Below are 19,067 nucleotides of genomic sequence, written 5' to 3' on the forward strand. Positions count from 1 at the left end.
CTTGCTTTAGACTCAAGAGTTCAGACCAGATTTAGAAATCCTCCCCACCTGCCCATGGTGAGGCTGGAGACCAGGGAGAGAGAAGAAAGAGACCGGAGGCCAGGAGCAGAATTTGTAGGCATCTAGGGGGTCTCCAAAGGGCTTTCTGTCACTCTTAGAATAGGGTCTGCACTCCTCAGCTTGGCCTTCCAGACTTCCCAGTCAGGCTACTTTTTGGCTCTTGGCCCTGCTCCTCCTATCTCCCCCTCACCCCCTGACAGCAACCTTCACATGCCAAGCCCATCCCTGCCTACGGGCTTTGCAATGGCTGTACCCTCTTCCTGGAATGCTCTTCCTCAAACTTCCCTTGGCTGGCAACTTCATATCCTGGAGATATCACCTCCAAAGAGAGCCTTCCCTGAACACTTCCTCCTTGCCTTCATCCATTCAACCGCATTTATTGAGAAGCTACTAGGTGTTGGGCACTTCTAGGACCTAGGATAGAAAGATAATCAAGATAGAAAGGCCCCTCATGGAACTCACATTCCAGCATAGAGAGGCAGACAACACACAACAAATTATCAGAGAGAGACAGGTGCTCTGCAGGGAAATAAAGCACCATGACAGGATGGTGAGTTCTGAGACTGGTTTGAACCTAGTGGTCACAAGGCTCTCTCAGGAGGTGCCTTAATGCTGAAATCTCTCAGAAGGAAGAAACCAGCCATGTTCCCGGGGAAGGTGGTGGCTGGGGCGCAGCACCATAGCAGTAGTCCTCAGTCTGGGAATTTTGCTCCCTGGGGGTCATTCGGCAAAGTCTGGGGACATTTTTGATTGTCACGACTTGGGATAGTGGGTTGCTATGGGTATCTAGAGAGTAGAGGTGGGCGATACTCCCAAATGTCACACAAATGCACAGGACAGTCCTCTGTGACAAAGAATTATCCTATACCAAATGCCAGTAGAGCTGAGGTTGGGGAGCCAGAGCTTTGGGTTAGGGGTCCAAGGATGGGGAACATATGAGGGGAAATACGAGGGACAGACAGACAGCAAACAAGCAAATACAGAAGTGAGAATAATTGGCAGGAAAATCTCTCCCTCTTTCTTCCGTCCAGCTCATCCCCTCACTGAGAAAAACAACCAATGTCCACATGGCTTATCCCAATTAACAACCATAATGTTTGCTCACAGGGAGAACAATTTGACAGGAGATGGCATATTACATTCAAATTCAGCTTACATGACAATATTCATGAGTCACTAAAAAATACACAGAAACTGAGCTCATCCTTCAAAATTCATTCCATGAATATTTGCCAAGTACCTACTATGTATCAGGCATTAGAAACCTTACCAAGTACATCGAAGAAACTCTGCCCTGCTTCTCTACCTCTTTTCTTGCTACACACAGAAACAAGAAGCAGCCAGAGTGGGAAAGCCTGAGTAGATTTTAAACATTTAGTTATACTCTAAAGAATACTCTTCAGATTTTTGGTTGAAGAGCTCAAGCAGGTTTTGATAGAGAAAGGATAGCAAATAATGATTTCCTTCTTACACACACACACACATTTTTATAAGTTTGAAACCTGGATCCATAGGATAATCAACATCGACATTTAATCGTTTAATATTTAATATAGACCTTTTCCAGAAAAGTTGTCATTAGGTTGATTGCATGTCTCAAAATAGATTTGGCTAGATATAAGAAGGGATTATTATATATGACATTTACACGTCAGTTCCCCCTCCTTTGCCTGGGGCAGACATTGCTAACTGATGGCAGCACTCTTGACTGGGTATACAGAGCTATGGACCCAGCTCTTCTTAACGTAGCATGCCAGGCACTCAGTGCTGATAAATCTAAGTTACCACAAGGACAGAACATTTTTGCCTTCTATGCTGACTGGTTTTTTGCATTATGTCATTTCTTCCCCATACTCAACTTGTGCAGCTGTTTTGTTTTGTTTTGTTTTGTTTTTTAACCTTAGCTCAGGAATGGACACAGATACAGTTAGACAAGATTAGGGAAACATTCAGGATGCATAAATGGCTGGGGCTTGTTGATTTCTCTACAGGAAAGAAAGATGATGGGTTCTGAGTTAGTTGATGGCTTTTGCTCCTCCTCGCCGTGACGGCAGGTCCCAGGGGCAGGCGGGACCAGTGAACGGGGGAGCAGAGTCCATGATGAAACAGAGATCATTTTTATATTTTTATATACACGTCATGTCCAAAGCACTGGGCAAGGCAGAACTGGGAGTCCCCGGGCTGAGGGCAGATCAGATGTGAGTTATGAGTTGAACACTGTCCGTAGACATGGAATGATATGGAGTCACCCCCTTCCCAGATTCAGGGCCAGCTCCTGGTTACTGCACGGGACGGTTCTGTTCTGACAGCCTAAAGCCACCAAGTAGAGCTGGAAACTCTCTTGCACAGACCAGTCCTCTGCCCCTTCCCCATCCCTTGCCAATCACAAATTGTCACTGTCCTTGAGCTTCAGAGAAATTACTCCCTTTAATGGAGTGCAGGACCTGAGCCAAATCTCCTCCCTCTGCCTCTTTCCTCACCATTTCCCAGGCACAAGCACAGAACAAAGTAAATGCAAACCAAACATGGAATAGGTTTTACTCCCCCAGGAAATTCTGGAACAGTTCAGATCTCTGCTTGCACTCAGACCCGGTGGACAAGGAAAATGAGCTCCAAGTACCGCCACGTGGCACTTATGTTAGGATTCTGGGCTGGGAAGAACTCAGAAGGTGTCCCCCTCCTTCTGTGCCCGTGCACCACCTTCCCTTCCTTTTCCCTGGTGCCAAATATGCCTTCATTCATAAATGAAGCATGGGAATACCTGGCCTCATTCATTCGAGAATCACATAATGTTGGGTTATCTTTGTGATGCTTTTCAATTGATAAAAATCAACTACAAAAATGGTTTGATCTTCACAACACCCTGTGACATAGCTACTGTTACTATTCCTATCTCACAGACAAGGAAACTGAGGCTCAGAGAAGCGAAGGGTCTTTCCCAAGAGAGAGAAATGGGTAGATACTTGGGATGTGAGTCCACGTCTTCTGACTCACGGCCCGGAGTCCTTCCCGGTACAACACAGCTGCCGTGTGAGTGCTGTGACCTTTTAATCGAGTGCGGCTATGCTGAGAAGGGTTTCATTATGATAGGAAATGAGCCCACCGAGGGCCAAGGCCAGGCGTAATTAATTTGAGAGTGTCCACGGCTCTTTGGACACCTGTCGGTAGGGCACCGAGGAGCTCAGGCCAGCATCCATCTGCCGAGACCCTGAGGGCCTGCAGCAGCAAGGCACTCCCCTGGCCTGTTCCCTAGTGCTCAAGCTGAGGTCACGCGTGAGCCACACACTTAGAGATCCACCTACCCGTCATTCATTCATTCATTCATTCACGCACTCTTTCGACAAATCTTCACTGGGGGCTCCCTGTGTGCCAGGTGCTGCCCTAGCCCTGGGGATCCGACAGCGTGCGGAACGGACAGCGATCCCTGCCTGTGTGCGGTTCGTGTGCCAGTGCGCATGTGGTTAGGGGACAGTGGAGACAGGTACACAAGACAGGTCGACTGTGGAGTACGTCAGGTGGTACCAGGTGATAAAAGTAAAACGGGGGGCATGGGGCGGCAGGGGTTTGGTATTTACGGGGGAAGGAAGGAAATTTCATAGCGTGGTCAGGGAAGGTGTCGCGGAGAAGGGGGCATTTAAGCAGAGCTGGGAAGGAGTGAGTCATATAACTGGGCAGAGGAAAAGCACTCCAGGCAGAGGGAACAGCTGGTGCACAGACCCTGAGGTGAGGGGCAGGAGGGGAAAAACGGGGAGCCGGGCTGCTGGAGCAGCTGGCCTGCTCTATGCTGTACCCCCAGAGGCAGCTGTGTCCCAGTGCTCTCTGTCTTAGACTACACTGCAAGGATCTCCAGAGATTGTTTTTTTCTGTGTGTGTCCAGTGATCTCCTTGGGCAAATGTCCAGAAATCAAATTTCTAGATCAAAGAGTTTGCACATTTTCAACGGTAGGAGCCACTTGTGGAAGCTTTCTCCTGCACTCCCCCCCCCCCCATGCTCGGTACATTTTTCTTAGAGACCCACATTAATCTTCCCCCAAACTGTTTACCTCCTGCTATTTGAATGTTCAGAGATCCCAATGGCCACCACTTGCCCAGAGGAAACGGCTAAGCTTTTTGGCCTGGAACTCAAGGCTTCCTCCGTCTGCTCCTAGCAGATTTCTCCCACGTTTCCTCTGGCTGCTCCCTTACACCGTCTACTCACTGTTCCAGCAGATGTTTCCCAGGATGTGTTTGGTCCTGGAAAAAATGGAAAGCTGAAAACTGAAGAATGTCAGTCTGGTTGGTGGGGTCCCAGTCAACTGAACTGCACTTGGTGGGATGTTAGAGGTTCAGTGGCCAGCCACCCCCATACTCCACAGTCCCTCAGCCACACCTTGCCTGTCAGCCATGTGTCCTCTATTTTCATTGGATCCAACATTTATTCACTCTACAAGCACATATCATCCCCTGCTAGAGTCAGGCTCTCTGCTAAGCATGGGGACCCCTAAATGGGTATGATTAGGGCCCAGCTCTAGTGCCTTTCCCATTTCTCTCTGAAATCTTCCAACCCTACTGGGATTCCACCTACCCTAGGAATCTCCTTGACCACCTGGGAGCCCAGTCAGCTCCCTCCTCCCTCCTCCCACTTCCCACAGCACCTGCCTTCCATTTGGCACTTGGCATGAGTTTATCCACAGTCACTAATATTTTTATTTTTTTCATGTTTATTTTTGAGAGAGAGAGAGAGAGACAGACAGAGTGCAAGTGGGGGAGGGGCAGAGAGAGAGAGAGGGAGACACAGAATCCAAAGCAGGCTCCAGACTCTGAGCTGTCGGCACAGAGTCTGATGTGGGGCTCGAACTCATGAACTGTGAGATCACGTCCTGAGCCTGAGTCAGATGCTTAACCGACTGAGCCACCCAGGTGCCCCAACACTAATTATTTTTTGGTAGTTGTGTGTTTCATTGCTCCAACTAGACCGGAGCTAGGAGAGGACAGGGACTACAGCTTATTTTACATCTTTGTAATGGTCTCTGTGCCAATAGATTATCTGGCATATTGTGCTTTCTTACCAAATATTAGTTTGTTGAGGATCTGGTTATGCTTCATCTCTGCTCAAAAACACTTGATAAAATCCAAATTTCTTAGCCTGTCACTTAAGACCTTCTCTTTAGGACTTGACTGAACATCGCCTCCTCCAGGAAGTCTTCCAGGAAGGATTATCTTAGGTTGAAGCTCACCTATGCCCCACCCCCCTCACACACACAAATGCGCGTGCACACACACACTCCTCTGTTGTCCTCTATTACAACAAGGTCTGCAAGGTGGATGAGAACTTGGTCTTCAAACTCACAAGCCCCTGAGTTCTTTCTTTTTTCTTTTTTAAAATGTTTATTTTTTTTCGAGAGAGAGGCAGACTGCAACTGGGGGAGGGGCAGAGAGGGAGACAGAATCTGAAGCAGGCTCCAGGCTCTGGGCTGTCAGCACAGAGTCCAACGTGGGGCTTAAACCCACGAACTGTGAGATCATGAGCTGAGCTGAAGTCAGACGCTTACCCGACTGAGCCATCCAGGTGCCCCACAAGCCCCCAGAGTTCTAACCTTGGCTCTGCCACATAATGGTCATGTGGCAGTTCCTTCAGCTCTTAGACTCTCAGCTTCCTCATCTGTGGAATAGGCATCATAATCACATTTGCCTCCTGGCAGGGATAGAGGGCCATGCTGTGAGAAATAGTAAGCAAAGGCGGCCACGGGCTCCAGCACCACGTGGAAAGCCACAGTAAATTAGCATCATCTTCTTACTGGCCACGTCAGGTGTCTGTGTGCTCCTTTAGGACCGTCCAGAGCCGGCTTAGCTCCCCTCTGAATGGCTGGTGCCTGTTGGGGTCTGGGACAGGGAAGATGCTTAACCAATGCTTGTTGGGTGAGCGACCAGACACATTTACCTGTCATCCCAGGAAAACAGAGCTAAAAGCCCACTGATAGGGCATTGGGAACAAAGCTAAGTCCTAACGGGATTGAACTCGCCTCTCCTTGGGCGCGTTCTCCTATTTCATGGCCCTGCCAGGCTTCCTTGGGCAGCTGTGCTGAGCCAACCTCAATATCTTTCTGACATATTCACTCAGATTCATCTAGACTCCACTGAGTTCTTCCTTTTTTATCTTGATTCGAATGTATATTTTCCCATTATAATCTAATTTTCTCCCTTCCTCCCAAACCAGAGCACTTTGCCCATAGAGATGTGGGCCACTGTTTGCATTTATAGCATCCTTATTAACCCTGCCCTGACCTCTGGGCTCAGTGCTCAGCCTGGGGAACAACTTCAGTTCCCTTTCCACAGGGCCTATTAAAATGCCTTTCTTTTAATTGGTCCAAAATGGAAGATGAGCTAAAAAAAATATGCCAGCTTTCCTTTTCCATTTCAGGGTGCAGGAAGGACACACGGTGTGCCTGCGTTGTGTCGCAATGCCCTGTGTGAAGGACCCAGGGGAGCCGCGTGAGGCAGGCTGATGAGGCAGGGTGGCTGGTGGGGGCTCAGGGATCCTCTGAGGGCTTTTCTGGGTTTCTGGCGGTGACCCTGGGGCTTAGAACGAAAAAGATGTAAAATTGCATAATACTGTGAATTCAAATTTGGCCATCAGCAAAATTGTCCTCTAAAAATGCTGGTCAGATACTATGACTAATATAGATACTTATTACATGCTTTGAGCACTTACTGTGCTTTAGGCTCTGCTCTAAATGCTTTCTGGGTGTTCATCCCTCAAACCCTCATATATTGGAGAAATATTTTTTTTTTCCATTTTCGGGTGAAGACATTGAGGCACAATGAAGGTATAAACTCAACCAAACAACCTAGCTCTAAACAGCAGGGAGCTATGGCTAGCTCACATGGATCCTTTCTAGAAATGGTGTAGGACGTCCTGTTCTCTTGGTGGTGGCCCAGCCTCCACAGCTTGGCGATAGGAGCACCGGGTACCAGCCCTCCTTGCCATCTTGGACAGAAGCCCTTGCACAAGGTATAAACTCCCCAACCTCCCATGGTGGCCCTGGTGGCAGAAGTAGGATCTGAACCCAGACTGGCTTGGAGTCTGTATGCAAAAGTCCTGTACACCCCAGCCCTTGCTGAGCTGGCTCACGGCGGGGGGGGGGGGGGGGGGGCTCTTCTGTGCCTGAGTTACTGGAGCTGAGAGCAGAGCTGGGGACGGAGAAGTAGCTCAGGCTTTTTGGTTTGCTAAGATCAATGGGTCAGGAGGGTTCATGAGCATGTCCAGACCCAAGGATTTAGCCCCAAGGGCAAAACTTTAGGGTCTGAAGATCCTGAAGGCCGGTTCTAGGCAAGTCTCTGGATGGATTTGTGTAGGTTAGGAACCCACGCTCAGATAAGGCAGAGTACAGAATGACACTTTCAAGTTTGAGATTTTGATTTCAGGAGATGACATGGTGGAGAAGGAGAGGCATGGCGTTGAGCATCAGACAGAGCAGGGTTTCTGTTCCAGACCCACCTCTCACCGCCTGCGTGACTTTGGGTGCATTAGTAACCAGCCACGCTCAGTCTGAAGAGGAACCGAGTTGTCCTTGTTGGGTGCCTAAAACAGAGTCTCCCCGCTCTGCTCCTCATCTCTTCAGCTGTGAGGGTATCTCACGCCCCCAAACCTCCCCTGCCACATCAGTGCCCCCTCCTGCCCACCACCCACCCCTCAGCTGGAGAAATGAACAGAGTTCCTGCTTGTGTGGGCCCAGGGGAGTTGGTGCCATCAGTGAGGAGAAGCTCATGGCCTTTAGGAGCCCAGAAGCTCCGGGGGTAAAATGTCTTCAGAACCCTCCCCTATCACCTTCCTTTTTATGCAAAACACTCACACAGAGACCCACAGGCTGAATCTTCATTCTGTTTCTCTTTTTCTGTGCTTATTTTTCTTTTCCACTGAGACTTTTGATCAGGGCTAGGGCAACAGCCAAGAAAACATTCTTCAAGAAGCCAGAGAATATTTAAAATACAATTTTAAATATTTGCCCTCATAAGAATGACCAAAAATAAACCGAAACACTGGCCTGGACCATTTCCTCCTGGTCTGGCACACACATTTCAGGGTCCAGGGGGAGCAGCTAGGGACAAATGTGGTTCTGACAGGGTGTTCTCAACCCTCCAAGTTCAGGATGCAGGATAATTCCGCTCACATCCTCGCTCCTATTGAGTTACATCACAAAGAACTCACTCACTCAGCACTTGGCCGAGCAGATTATGGACCAGCAGATCTCCTGGCCAAGCCCAGGAGATGATTCGAGGAATAACAAATGCGCTCACGCCCAAGTAGTGCATCTCCCTCTGGTGGGCCTGGCCTGTTTCGTGAGGGCCCCGACAGGCCGAGGACTCTTCTGCAAGTGCTTCTGCTCCAGCCAACAGTCATAATCTCCTTCCATCATCCAGTGTCCTCCTCCAGTTAATCCTGTGCACCATTGACTATTGGCCGGATTTCGAAATGACAGTAAGGACAAAATGAGAGCAGCTGGCATTTGCTTTGTCAGGATTTGTTCTATGTGCTCTACTCATATGATCTTCCTTCATCTACCTCAGAAGCTAGGAGCTGTAATTCTCCCGGTTTACAGACGGGAAGATGGAGGCTCAGAATGATTAAGCAACTTGCCTTAGGTCACACAGCTGAACAAGTTGTGGTTCAACAGAACTCACACCTTTGAAGGGCTGCCAACCTAGACAAGATGCCACCGGGGGCGGGGGGGTCACTGGGCTCACTCACGGGGAGTGCTTTCCAAGTGCATTTTGTAGGCATGTATTTCCCTAAAGCGTTAATACATCTTCTAAAAAAGATACAGGGGTCAGATTTCATTTGTGAGGCAGTGGGCTAAGCATTGCCAGTTTTGTTTCCCTACCTCAGGATGTCTTAGGACTTCTACTCTCCTAATCTGCAGGAGGCTCCCCACGCTGCATTTCCTTAATCACAAAGGTGCCATCAATTCTAAGGTGCATCATTTATGCAACAACTACTTTCCTAGGAAATAAACATGTTCGCACAGGCTGTATATCAAGTGTAAGACACGTGCTGATTTCCAAAGCGTTCATATGTGGCAATCAAAGAAACGTGTTATTAGGCAGGGTTTTCCCAGGACTTTGGGCCAAGGAACTCATCTTATTCAGGACTGGTGCTCCTCAGAAAAGTCTTTGGCCACCACGGGATGCAGGAGAGAGCTGTCTCGGAGCTGGGTGGCCGGGGAGACATCAGGGAGGCAGCCTGGAAATACGTCTTGAGATCTGGGCAAGAGGGGAAAAGAGAGGCTGGAGTGGGCTGGGTGCTGGAGCACATACAAGGAGGGGCTGCCTCCTTCCCTCAGGACTGTGTCCTGCCTGGCACCCCATTACAAAGGGGGACTGCAGGGAAGAGGAGGAGGATGTTCTTGGGACATGTTTCCCCACCACCACTCAGGCAAACGCTAAATACAGAGAACAAGCAGCCATGGCTCCTGCCCTTGGGACCTCACAGTCTATTATGGAGACCTTGAAACCAGCAGTTTCGGCACCAGCCAGGCATTGCTATGGCAGGGGAAATGTGCGTGCTATGAGAGCTTAGCGGTACTCTTCCTACCTGGGAAGTGGTCAGGGAGTGCTTCCTGGAGAAAGTAGCTTTTAAGCCAAGGCCTGATGGATAGGGGGTTGCTGAACAAAATTAATAATAGTTAGGGTAGCTGAGATGTTGGGGTAGAGAAATGGGACATTGAAAAGGCCCGGGTCATGCAGGGTCTTGATGACCATGGGAGGACATACGGATCTCACCTTGCAGACCGTGGAGATCTGGTGTGGGAGTTAAGACCAAGGGACTTAAACACACTAAGTTGGAATCCCTGCTACAATCTTGTCTAGCCTAGGGCAAGTTCGTCTGCAGAGCTAAACCTCAGCTCTGTCATCTGTGTAATGGGGATAACGACAGTACCTACTGCAGAGTTGTTGTGAAGGTTGTATAGGAAAGTGTGTGCAAAGTGCCCAGCATGGAGCGAAGTATTATTATGGAAGAGCCCTGGCCCCAGATTTGGACAGCACAGATTCAGGTCTGGCTCTGTCACATGTTAGCTGCAGGCCTTATCAACGCATTGGACCTCTCTTTCCCACCTGTTCAAAGGAGATGGTACCTGTCCAAACTTCTAATGTGGCATTTTTTTTTTTTTTTTTTTTTTTTTTTAAATTTTTTTTTTTTTTTTTTTTCAACGTTTATTTATTTTTGGGACAGAGAGAGACAGAGCATGAACGGGGGAGGGGCAGAGAGAGAGGGAGACACAGAATCGGAAACAGGCTCCAGGCTCTGAGCCATCAGCCCAGAGCCTGACGCGGGGCTCGAACTCACGGACCGCGAGATCGTGACCTGGCTGAAGTCGGACGCTTAACCGACTGCGCCACCCAGGCGCCCCTAATGTGGCATTTTTTGAAAAAAATAAGTTTTTGGTTACACTCACTAATAAAAGGAAAATAGAGGTATCAGTCAATGCAAGCATTCTCCTTTCTCTTTCTTTCTAAAGTCCTGCCCTTTTTTAGATTTATAAATGTTCCTCCCATTCACATTGACTGACTGTCAGACATGTCCTGAGACCCCAGGCTGCCCCCCAGCTTCAGCCCCTCAGATTAATCTCCAGGCTCCATATTTCTCTGAGAATTCCATCAACAGATTCTTTCTTAGGCCAGATATCTCCTGAGCAAAAGGAGAGCAACAAGGGCTGTTTTGTCTTGGAAAGCTAACGAATTATTTAAAACTGTGCTGGGCTCAGGTGAGTGAGCTAATGGCCCCGCAGCACTTGGAGGTTTTACTTGGGGTCTCCAGCCCTGAGACCCTCTGCTGTCACTTTCTTTAGAGAATCATGGCACCGACTTAGGCACATGGCTTTCCCTCCTTTCTGGCTTTGGATCTCACCAGTGCAGAAGGTCTGGTGTTATCAAGCTCTAGGCAGGGAGGAGGGTCATTTCTGTGTCAGGATGCTTCTGGCTACAGGGTTGCCCAGTCTTCAAAAGGAGGAAGGAGCCTAAAGGGGAGAGTGGGTGAATGAACCCTCTGTCTTTCCCAAGCTGGGGCTTGGAAACAGGAGATAGGGAAAGATACTGTGGAGGACACAGAGGAGGCTTCTTTGGATAGGAGGCCACCTTGCTGGTTCTGGTCCCGCTGAACAAGTCCCAGGCAAGGCTGCTTTGGACAAGCCACTTTCCTCTTTGTGTCCGAGTCACTTTTTAAAAACTCAAGAGGTGCAATTATTACTACCTGCCATTTATTGCCCAGATCCTCGCACTCACTCCTATGGATGATTACGTCTATTTTACAGATGGGAAAATTGTGGCACAGAGAGGTGAAAAAACTTGGCCATATTCCCAGGACTAGTAACGGGTGGAGTGGAGATTGGAACTGGGGTGTGTGAACTCTAACTCTGTGAGCTCACACACAGTACACACAGCTCCTCTCCAACCTACCCCTCCTAGGGCCAGTCCCTTCAAGCTCCAGAGAACTCTTTCAACATCTAGACCCATGTATCTGTGATTTCCCATGAAAACACCCCAGATATCTCTTCCACCAACTCACTAATCATGCTATCCACTATTCCCCCCAGATTATGCCATGTGTTTCAGAGGGTTTCCACACAGCTGCAAGTCTGTTATCTTAGAGGAAAGCATAGTAACTACAAACACAAGCATTTATCTGATCAATTGGTGTTTTTTTTTTTAAATTTTTTTTTCAACGTTTTTTATTATTTATTTTTGGGACAGAGAGAGACAGAGCATGAACGGGGGAGGGGCAGAGAGAGAGAGGGAGACACAGAATCGGAAACAGGCTCCAGGCTCCAAGCCATCAGCCCAGAGCCTGACGCGGGGCTCGAACTCATGGACTGCGAGATCGTGACCTGGCTGAAGTCGGACGCTTAACCGACTGCGCCACCCAGGCGCCCCTCAATTGGTGTTTTAAAATCACAGGAACTGAGGAAATAGCAGAAGAAGCAAATAAGTTTTGAGGAAGTGGAAGAAGGTGTCCCCACTGGGAGGTTGAGCCCAGGGGAAATATGGATGAGCCCTGAGTCTCCATCCGGAGGTGGGACCAACCTCAGTGTTGCTAGTCTCGTGGGTTTCCAGGAGGATCACCTGGAATCATGGCTGAGCAGGGGCTCTATACACAGCCATGAGAGGGGTTGCCACACCCAGCCTGACACCAGAGCTCGTCTGGGGTCCCACCTGCTCCCCAGCTCGGATGCAGGTGGTACAGGTGGTTAGAATCACTGGTCCAGGAGTTATATTATCTACGCTTTGACAGACAGGAGATAGGAGATTGCAGAGACCTCAGTCAGTTGCTGTCCACCACAAAGCTGACCTGTAGGCATGGACCCCAGATGCTAACGTGGCCCAAGGAAGGGTCTGCCCAGCCTGGGCTTTATTCCAGTTTCCTGACCTGGTGTACCAGCAAGCAAGAGGATCCCAGGGAAGCCAGGTGGCCCACAGGGAGACTTGCATACAGGCTGGTGTTGAGAATCTCTCTCCTTCTTGGGGTTGGAGAAAAAGCAGCACATATTTGTAATGCAGCTGGACAGCATGTATCAAGGACATTAAAACAATTTATCCTTTTTGACTCTATCTGGGAGCCTATTCCAAGGCAACAATCAAAATGACCGAAATACCTACCTGCATAAAGATGTTCTGTGCAGCCTTATTTATAACTGGAAGTAATCCTTATGTCCAACAGTTGGGAGACAATTGAGTAAACCGTAGTCTATCTACCTTCTCACCCTTATGCAGGCAGTAAAAATAATGTCATGAAGACTTTGTATTAGCAAGAGAAAATGATGATAATCCAATAATAAATGAAAAGGCAGAAGAATAAAAACCTTGCAGTGGTAGATTGCAAAAATGGCCACAGTGTTTTGTAGATTTCCCTATCAGGAGGCCGTCTTTCCTTCCCCTCTCGAATCTGGGCCAGCCTTGGGACCAGCTGGGACTAATAGGATGTGGTGTGATATGGCACAAGGGCCAAGCCTGGACCTTGAGAGGATTTGCAGCTTCCAATTCGCTTTCTGCTCTTGGAACCAGCACCATAAGAGCAGGCTCATCTAGTCCCCTAGGAAACCCCTTGTTACCCGAGTCACCTGGTCACTCCAGCTGATAGCCAGCCACCCTTGGGACGTGAGTGAGGCCTTCCAGAGCCAAGTGAGTACATGAGTGGGCCCAGCTGAGGTCAGCCAAGCTCAGATCAGACCGGAAGGACCACATAGCAGAATTATGAGCCTCTGTTGCTCAATTTGGGGTAGTTTGTTACACAGGAATGGATAACTGACACACAAGCCTATGAGTATCACCAGGTACAGAAAAACTACTTACAAGGGGCGGGGGGGGGGGGGGGGTAATAAAATCCTGGAGGACAAGATTCCAAAATGCAAGGACTAGGTTTATTAAATGGTGGTGGGATTACAGATCATTTTTAAAAGATCATTTGTTTCAAAATGTTAAGACTGTGTTTAAGCTATTTGCAAAGAAAAATAAATGCACATTTTAAAAAGCGAAGATGGGAGCCGAATTTTCTTCTCTGTAGAGTTCTAATTCAAATCCTTCTGACACGGTTGCTTTTTGAGTTGGGACCTCATCAGTCTGCCTAACATGGATACAGGGGGAGACTTGAGCTCTGCCCTCCAGGCAGGGCCAGGACGATGAGCTCTGGAGGGCTATCCCTGGGACACTTGGCCTCTTTCCCACAGGCTCTGAAGCAGGAAGCTGGGAACTGTTTTCTGGTGTTTTCAGCCGCCATCTGTAGCTCCCGCCACCCCCCAACCCCTATGGCATTCACAGTCCACACAGGGCAGGCAGTCCCACACCCTTGTTACTTTTTAATTGTTCCACTGTGTTTAGAGAGCTCCAGAACCAAAGCTGACACAGGAAGAGGAGCCTGAAATTTGGCGTGTAAAAGCCTGGACTCAAATCGCAGCTCGGCCCTTCCTGGCTCCTGCATTCCACCCTTGGCACAGACTGTGCTTCAGGGCCTGAGCTAGGCCTGGACATTAAAAAAAATTTTTTTTAATGTTTATTTAATTTTGAGAGAGACAGAAGGAGTGTGATCAAGGAAGGGGCAGAGAGAGAGAGAGACACAGAATCCGAGGCAAGCTCCAGGCTCTGAGCTGTCAGCACAGAGCCCGACGTGGGGCTCGAACCCACAGACCACGAGATCATGACCCGAGCCGAAGTCGGACGCTCAACCGACTGAGCCACCCAGGTGCCCCAGGCCTGGACATTTAGAGATGAATTGTGGGGGGGGGCCTACACACCCAAACACCAAATTTACTGTTTGAGTAATTTACTCATAGTTTACACATAATTTACTGTTGAAGCTGGGTTGGTTTTGAGAGTGAAGGGGGCTGACTGGAGTAAACAGGGGCTGTGCAAGCTGCTGGGGCCCTCCGGTCATGCTGCCCGGAGCCCATTCTTTCCAAACAGAGTTGCAGTCTAGAAGAGCAGTCCAGCAAACAAAGGGAATTTAAACAAATTACAAAGAAAATCACCGCTTTCCTTTAAATGCACGAAAGTAGGTAATACTCATAGTTCACAGTTACACTGTTCCTATTTTTCCTTTGTTCCTGAATTTTTCCTAACTGAAGCTGTTCCAAAACCCCTCACATGTCAAACCAGAGAAGATTTTCTAGGACACTTGGCCCACGTGGGTTTTCTCTCTTTCAGCCACCCCCTCCCTTTCCAGCTCTCAGCTCTATGTTACCTCTCTGCCTTCTGCCTCTCTAAAGCCAGCTCTCTCCCCCCATTATCCAGAGGGACCGGAAGGAAGAGGGAAGGAGAATCTGACAGTCGAGGACAAAGAACTGACTGCTTGGAGTGGGGAACCAACAGGGAGGCCCATGTAGAGCAATCTGATCAATGTTATTCTTGGTACACACACAGATAACACAGTGTGCAAAGTTCAAAGATAGAGCGGGCCTACCTGAGGGAGGGGCACCTAATTCAGATGACCCTTAATAAACATTGATTGAACTTTGATTTAAATGCTCTGTGACTTTAGTCAAATCACTTAACCCTTCTTTTTATTATTTTTTAAATTTTTTTAATGTTTATTTATTTTTGAGAGAGAGGGAAAAACAGAATGTGACTGGGGGAGGAGCCGAAAGAGAGGGAGACACAGAATCCGAAGCAGGCTCCAGGCTCTGAGCTGTCAGCACAGAGCCCGACACAGAGTGGGAAGTCACAGACAGCGAGATTGTGACCTGAGCCGAAGCTGAACACTTAACCAACTGAGCCACCCAGGCGCCCCAAATCACTTAAGCCCCAAATTCCTCTTCTGGGTGAAAGAGTGAATTATATGAATGAGAAGTACATGAATGAATGATACTATGACAATCACAGCCAGCTGACCAGGAAATTTTGATGTCCTACCCAGCTCCAATAATGTGATATTCATACTAAGAAGTGGCATTTTATCCAGGACTACATTTCCCAGGCTTCCTTGCACCGGGTGACACCATGTGACTAGTCCTCACAAATGGAAGGTGAAGATAAACGGTGCATGTCACTTGTAGGCCAAGGTGGTTAAGTACCAATCACCCTCATTTTCTCTCTGCACCTATTCCCTCCTTCCAGTCTATTGGCTAGATAATTCTGGGGTCACCTCAAGGCCACAAAACAGTGGAACCATCAGATGAAGGAGCCTGATTCCACGAACAACCACCTAGAGGGGAGCCGCCCAACCAGAAGCATATATTCTGGACTCCCCGCAAATGGAAATGCACTGTTGTTGGGAAAAGCCAATAAAATCTTGGGATTGTCACAGCAGTTAATCCATCCTTGATAATTCTCCTGCCTCTCAGGGTTGTTATGCAGATTAAAGACGATGGGCGTAGTGGCTTCAATGGTGCCCCAACACCCACCCCCCTCCTGCCAGCCCTGGAAAAAAGATTTGTCCGTGTCCAAATCCTTGGACCATGTGAATGTGGTCTTATTAGAAGAAAAAGGTCTTTGCAGACGTAATTAAGGATTTTGAGATCATCCTGGATTACCTGGGTGTGCTCAAAAACCAACGACGACTGTCTTTGTAAGACAGAAGAGGAGAAGGTCCAGTGAAGATAGTTGCAGAGATTGGAGTGACACGGCCACAAGCCAAGGAATGCCTGGGACCTCCAAAAGCTGTGAGAGACAAGGAAGGACCCTCCCCTAGAGCTGTGTAGGCAGCCTCTTGATTTCAGACTTGTGGCCTCCAGAACTATGAGACAATACATTTCTATTGCTTGAAGCAGCCCAGTATGTAGCAATTTGTTACAGCAACACTAGGAAACTAACATAATGAGGTATGTACAGAGCCTAGCAAGAAGGCACTCAGTAACTTGTGAATTGTAAAAAAGTAGCCCCAGAGGCCGTTACAGTTTGCTTGGAGACAGGGTCTTCTGGGAGATAGTGTCCCCTGAGAGCAGGCGCAGTTCAAATCTATCTGGTCAACCCCTTGAGCTTTGTGCGAGTAATCTTATTGTTTGTGGATGACAAACATACATATTTATTAACGTGCCACAAGGGAAATTAAAAAGCCCTTTTCTGCAGCGTCTCTTTTCAAATGCCTGAAAATGGGGCGCCTGGGTGGCTCAGTTGGTTGAGCGTCCAACTTCAGCTCAGGTGATGATCTCATGGTTCATGGGTTCGAACCCCGTGTCGGGCTCTGTGCTGACAGCTCAGAGCCTGGAGCCTGCTTCCGATTCTGTGTCTCCCTCTCTCTCCACCCCTCCCCTGCTCGGCTATGTCTCTCAAAAATAAATAAATCTTTAAAAAAATTTTTTTTTTTTTTTTTTTTTAATTTTAAAGGAAGCAGCTGCTGCGGCCAGCGCCCTGGGCTGGCAGACCAAGAGCCAGCCTCAAGAGCAAGCGGTGGCTTCCTCCCATGGTCCTGGCTCAGACTGAGTCACTGGCTGAGGCGTGGCCTGGAACTTCAAGAAGGCTATGCCTGGCTCCTCCCCAGGCGGAGGAGAGGCCATAGGGAGAGACTTCCCGGGGGGCCCCCTGAAGGAGGCTGTGGAGTAGCGAAAAGAAAGTCGGGGGGAGTGGCCAGCAGGCCAGCACCTGCTCTGCTTTAGTGCGCCCATCTATAAAATGAGGGCAATCATAGTACTTATTTCATAGATCACAGGATCAAATGCGATGCTGTGTTCCAAGTACTTAGCAGAGTGCTGTCACATGTTAGTGCTTAGGAATTGAGAACCCTAGTTATGGGTAGAGAAATAATCTTCAGAAGGAGTATGGTAAGAACACTGCCTGGGAGTCAGTGGACATGGGCTCCAGACTACGTTCTGGAGGCTGTAGAGAAATGTCTGAATCCCAATCCCTGCACCATCAAAGCTGTGTGGCTTTGGGTAAGTCACTTCACCTCTCTGAGCTCAGACAGCTCACCGGCAGAAGGGAAGTTCACATGTTATTGGATCCTATACTTCTGGGCAAAGTGAATCCTATGATTCCAGGAAAAGAGAAGGGGTTAAAGCCTTTAAAAGGCTCATAATCTTTGACTGTGATCCCTGCTTTTAGAAATCTATTGGAAGAAAAGAATCGGAGAGGTGAACAAAGACTGATGTTCGAACGTTGTCACTGGAGGAGAGCTAATAATAACAAAACCTTGAAAATAGTCTAAATGTCTCCTAATTGGAAAGTACACATGTTACCGCACATCAGTAAAATGAACTATCAGAGACATGAAGCATTATGTTGCAAAATAATATCACCTTAATGGGAATGTGTTTCTATTTAAAATAAGAAGGACGTACTTAAAATCATACAGAACATTCCTAAATTTATTTTTAAAAAGCATTTGCATTTGTCTTTAGAATATAATCAAAACATCAACACTTTGACAGTGGTTTCCTTGGGATGTTGGACTTGATTTCTTCTTTTCTGTGCTTCTCAGATTCTCTACCACTTCCCTCTGTTAATTTGTGAATAGAAAGCCTTACACACAGGAAGCTGTTGACCTACATGATCTCTATGGGCCCTTGGAGGGACGTTCTATGACTCAGCAAAAGGGTGGGAATATTCTCTTTGTAGCTTCGAAGCTCCCACCATGCAGGGAGTCAGAAGGGGACGGGAGAGGGAATATCGTTCAGTCCTTGGACCCCATTCTGACAGGCACCACTAAGAATAGTTAATGCATTTGGGGCCCTGAATCTTGCCAGAGTCAAACATGCCCAGGGTGGGGACTTCTTGTTCACTCCTGATCACATGCCGTTGACTTGCCATGAACACGCACTTAGGAGGGGACTACTGCCCAGGACCACAGCATCACTGGGAGCCCTTGGTTCTCATCACCCCAGAGTCCGAGTCCCATGGACTATGGTATGAAAAGAGCTCCATCAGCCTGCATCTACTTCCTCTACCTTGTCTCTCCCCACCACCCCCAGTGCTCAAATCAGGTCTGGCCTGGGCTAGGAAATTGAAACCCGCTGCCATCTTCCACTTCTATGGCTCTCTCATCTTTATCCCCAGGTTCTGGTCCCCATATTGTGTTCTAGTAGATCCAAACTCTCCCAGACCTGTCAGTTCCAGGACAATGACGGGTGCAAGTGAGGGTAGGGGTGGGTGGAGCAGGTCCACCTACCAGCAGAGTGTGACCTGAGCTCCACTAAACAAGCCAACAAGCACCATTCCTCAATATCCAACAACATGGCGTCCATGGAATATACTACGGCTCACCCATATATAATGTGTACTGTACAAGCTTTTAAAAAATGTTTTCTGGAATGGGAAAACAAGTACAATATTCTGTTACATTAAGGAGCAAGAGTTTCTTTTCTGGTCAAATGCTACAACACGGATGAACCTTGAGTACATTATATGAAGTGAAATAGCCTGACACAAAGGGGCAACTTTGGTACGATTCTATTTATACGAGGAATCTAAAGTAGTTAGACTCAGAGGAACACAAAGTAGATAGCGGTTGCCAAGGAGGAGGGAGAAATGGGGAGTCGTTGTGTAATGGGTTATAGAGTTTCAGTTTTGCAAGACGACCAAGTTCTGGAGACCTGGGGCACAACAATGTC

The 19,067-nt window shown here is 48.2% G+C and overlaps 1 protein-coding gene across 2 annotated transcripts in view; it reads right to left on the reverse strand.

Moving 5' to 3' along the window:
* Positions 1–19,067, reverse strand: part of KCNIP1 (potassium voltage-gated channel interacting protein 1) — a 344,734-nt gene that overhangs the window by 289,045 nt on the left and 36,622 nt on the right. The gene's annotated exons all lie outside the window — the stretch shown is intronic.

This window comes from Prionailurus viverrinus, chromosome A1 (genome assembly GCF_022837055.1).
Source record: "Prionailurus viverrinus isolate Anna chromosome A1, UM_Priviv_1.0, whole genome shotgun sequence".
NCBI classification, from domain to species: Eukaryota; Metazoa; Chordata; class Mammalia; order Carnivora; family Felidae; genus Prionailurus; species Prionailurus viverrinus.